Source organism: Schistocerca gregaria, unplaced genomic scaffold (genome assembly GCF_023897955.1).
Source record: "Schistocerca gregaria isolate iqSchGreg1 unplaced genomic scaffold, iqSchGreg1.2 ptg000386l, whole genome shotgun sequence".
NCBI classification, from domain to species: Eukaryota; Metazoa; Arthropoda; class Insecta; order Orthoptera; family Acrididae; genus Schistocerca; species Schistocerca gregaria.
The window spans coordinates 1,873,954-1,878,709 of NW_026061828.1; positions in this window are offsets into that span (position 1 = coordinate 1,873,954).

The following is a 4,756-nucleotide window of genomic DNA, read 5'->3' on the forward strand; positions in this document are numbered from 1 at the left end:
GGAGAATGTGAAATGTGTTCATATGTAGTAAAAACCTGAGAAATCCGTCCGTTTTCGTCATTTGTTATCGAATCGACTTAAAGCCCGATCGTCACATTGGCCGCTCTTCTCTCTGAAACGGTTGTACTTATCGTCTGCAAAGCTATGTCGCGTGCTGCGGTATGCGGAGACAATAAAATCACCATAGTAGAACACAGATGAAGCTTTCAAGTTGATGTAATAGACAATAAGAAGTAGTACAATTCAAGTTTTAGGTATGGATTATTGACTTTTTAGCTGGCTTTGGTGCCTTGGACATGAGCTGGGTCCTTAAGATTCTGCATGAAAGGAGGACTAGCAGCCGCGTTGGATGGGAGAATGTGAAAAGTGTTCATATGTAGTAAAAACCTGAGAAATCCGTCCGTTTTCGTCATTTGTTATCGAATCGACTTAAAGCCAGATCGTCACATTGGCCGCTCTTCTCACTGAAACGGTTGTACTTATCGCCTGCAAAGCTATGTCGCGTGATGCGGTATGCGGAGACACTAAAAGCACCATAGTAGAACACAGATGAAGCTTCTAAGTTGATGTAATAGCCAGTAAGAAGTAGTACAATTCAAGTTTTAGGTATCGATTATATATTTTTTAGCTGGCTTTGGTGCCTTGGACATGAGCTAGGACCTTAAGATTCTGCATGAAAGGAGGACTAGCAGCCGCGTTGTACGGGAGAATGTGAAATGTGTTCATATGTAGTAAAAACCTGAGAAATACGTCCGTTTTCGTCATTTGTTATCGAGTCGACTTAAAGCCAGATCGTCACATTGGCTGCTCTTCTCTCTGAAACGGTTGTACTTATCGTCTGGAAAGCTTTGTCGCGTGCTGCGGTATGCGGAGACACTAAAAGCACCATTGTAGAACACAGATGAAGCTTCTAAGATGATGTAATAGCCAGTAAGAAGTAGTACAATTCAAGTTTTAGGTATCGATTATTGACTTTTTAGCTGGCTTTGGTGCCTTGGACATGAGCTAGGACCTTAAGATTCTGCATGAAAGGACTAGCAGCCGAGTTGCAGGGGAGAATGTGAAAAGTGTTCATATGTAGTAAAAACCTGAGAAATCCGTCCGTTTTCGTCATTTGTTATCGAATCGACTTAAAGCCAGATCGTCACATTGGCTGCTCTTCTCTCTGAAACGGTTGTACTTATCGTCTGGAAAGCTTTGTCGCGTGCTGCGGTATGCGGAGACACTAAAAGCACCATAGTAGAACACAGATGAAGCTTCTAAGTTGATGTAATAGCCAGTAAGAAGTAGTACAATTCAAGTTTTAGGTATCGATTATTGAATTTTTAGCTGGCTTTGGTGCCTTGGACATGAGCTAGGACCTTAAGATTCTGCATCAAAAGGAGGACTAGCAGCCGAGTTGCACGGAACAATGTGAAAAGTGTTCATATGTAGTAAAAACCTGAGAAATCCGTCCGTTTTCGTCATTTGTTATCGAATCGACTTAAAGCCAGATCGTCACATTGGCTGCTCTTCTCTCTGAAACGGTTGTACTTATCGTCTGGAAAGCTTTGTCGCGTGCTGCGGTATGCGGAGACACTAAAAGCACCATAGTAGAACACAGGTGAAGCTTCTAAGATGATGTAATAGCCAGTAAGAAGTAGTACAATTCAAGTTTTAGGTATCGATTATTGACTTCTTAGATGGATTTGGTGCCTTGGACATGAGCTAGGACCTAAAGATTCTGCATGAAAGGAGGACTAGCAGCCGAGTTGCAGGGGAGAATGTGAAAAGTGTTCATATGTAGTAAAAACCTGAGAAATCCGTCCGTTTTCGCCATTTGTTATCGAATCGACTTAAAGCCAGATCGTCACATTGGCCGCTCTTCTCTCTGAAACGGTTGTACTTATCGTCTGCAAAGCTATGTCGCGTGCTGCGGTATGCGGAGACACTAAAATCACCATAGTAGAACACAGATGAAGCTTCTAAGTTGATGTAATAGACAATAAGAAGTAGTACAATTCAAGTTTTAGGTATGGATTGTTGACTTTTTAGCTGGCTTTGGTGCCTTGGTCATGAGCTAGGACCTTCAGATTCTCCATGAAAGGAGGACTAGCAGCCGAGTTGCACGGGAGAATGTTAAAGGTGTTCATATGTAGTAAAAACCTGAGAAATCCGTCCGTTTTCGTCATTTGTTATCGAATCGACTTAAAGCCAGATCGTCACATTGGCCGCTCTTCTCTCTGAAACGGTTGTACTTATCGTCTGCAAAGCTATGTCGCGTGCTGCGGTATGCGGAGACTCTAAAAGCACCATAGTAGAACACAGATGAAGCTTCTATGATGATGTAATAGCCAGTAAGAAGTAGTACAATTCAAGTTTTAGGTATCGATTATTGACTTTTTAGCTGGCTTTGGTGCCTTGGACATGAGCTAGGACCTTAAGAATCTGCATGAAAGGAGGACTAGCATCCGAGTTGCACGGGAGAATGTGAAAAGAATTCATATGTAGTAAAAACCTGAGAAATCCGTCCGTTTTCGTCATTTGTTATCGAATCGACTTAAAGCCAGATCGTCACATTGGCTGCTCTTCTCTCTGAAACGGTTGTACTTATCGTCTTCAAAGCTATGTCGCGTGCTGCGGTATGCGGAGACACTAAAAGCACCATAGTAGAACACAGATAAAGCTTCTAAGTTGATGTAATAGCCAGTAAGAAGTAGTACAATTCAAGTTTTAGGTATCGATTATTGATTATTTAGCTGGCTTTGGTGCCTTGGACATGAGCTAGGACCTTAAGATTCTGCATCAAAAGGCGGACTAGCAGCCGAGTTGCACGGGAGAATGTGAAAAGTGTTCATATGTAGTAAAAACCTGAGAAATCCGTCCGTTTTCGTCATTTGTTATCGAATCGACTTAAAGCCAGATCGTCACATTGGCTGCTCTTCTCTCTGAAACGGTTGTACTTATCGTCTGGAAAGCTTTGTCGCGTGCTGCGGTATGCGGAGACACTAAAAGCACCATAGTAGAACACAGAAGAGGCTTCTAAGTTGATGTAATAGCCAGTAAGAAGTAGTATAATTCAAGTTTTAGGTATCGATTATTGATTATTTAGCTGGCTTTGGTGCCTTGGACATGAGCTAGGACCTTAAGATTCTGCATGAAAGGAGGACTAGCAGCCGAGTTGCACGGGAGAATGTGAAAAGTGTTCATATGTAGTAAAAACCTGAGAAATCCGTCCGTTTTCGTCATTTGTTATCGAATCGACTTAAAGCCAGATCGTCACATTGGCCGCTCTTCTCTCTGAAACGGTTGTACTTATCGTCTGCAAAGCTATGTCGCGTGCTGCGGTATGCGGAGACTCTAAAAGCACCATAGTAGAACACAGATGAAGCTTCTAAGTTGATGTAATAGCCAGTAAGAAGTAGTACAATTCAAGTTTTAGGTATCGATTATTGACTTTTTAGCTGGCTTTGATGCCTTGGACATGAGCTAGGACCTTCAGAATCTGCATGAAAGGAGGACTAGCAGCCGAGTTGCAGGGAAGAATGTCAAAAGTGTTCATATGTAGTAAAAACCTGAGAAATCCGTCCGTTTTCGTCATTTGTTATCGAATCGACGTAAAGCCAGATCGTCACATTGGCCGCTCTTCTCTCTGAAACGGTTGTACTTATCGTCTGCAAAGCTATGTCGCGTGCTGCGGTATGCGGAGACTCTAAAAGCACCATTGTAGAACACAGATGAAGCTTCAAAGTTGATGTAATAGCCAGTAAGAAGTAGTACAATTCAAGTTTTAGGTATGGATTATTGACTTTTTAGCTGGCTTTGGTGCCTTGGGCATGAGCTAGGACCTTAAGATTCTGCATGAAAGGAGGACTAGCTGCCGAGTTGCACGGGAGAATGTGAAAGGTGTTCATATGTAGTGAAAACCTGAGAAATCCGTCCGTTTTCGTCATTTGTTATCGAATCGACTTAAAACCAGATCGTCACATTGGCCGCTCTTCTCTCTGAAACGGTTCTACTTATCGTCTGCAAAGCTATGATGCGTGCTGCGGTATGCGGAGACACTAAAAGCACCATAGTAGAACACAGATGAAGCTTCTATGATGATGTAATAGCCAGTAAGAAGTAGTACAATTCAAGTTTTAGGTATCGATCATTGACTTTTTACCCTTGTTTGGTGCCTTGGACATGAGCTAGGAACTTAAGATTTTACATGCAGGAGGACTAGCAGCCGCGTTGTACGGGAGAATGTGAAATGTGTTCATATGTAGTAAAAACCTGAGAAATCCGTCCGTTTTCGTCATTTGTTATCGAATCGACTTAAAGCCCGATCGTCACATTGGCCGCTCTTCTCTCTGAAACGGTTGTACTTATCGTCTGCAAAGCTATGTCGCGTGCTGCGGTATGCGGAGACAATAAAATCACCATAGTAGAACACAGATGAAGCTTTCAACTTGATGTAATAGACAATAAGAAGTAGTACAATTCAAGTTTTAGGTATGGATTATTGACTTTTTAGCTGGCTTTGGTGCCTTGGACATGAGCTGGGACCTTAAGATTCTGCATGAAAGGAGGACTAGCAGCCGCGTTGGATGGGAGAATGTGAAAAGTGTTCATATGTAGTAAAAACCTGAGAAATCCGTCCGTTTTCGTCATTTGTTATCGAATCGACTTAAAGCCCGATCGTCACATTGGCCGCTCTTCTCTCTGAAACGGTTGTACTTATCGCCTGCAAAGCTATGTCGCGTGATGCGGTATGCGGAGACACTAAAAGCAC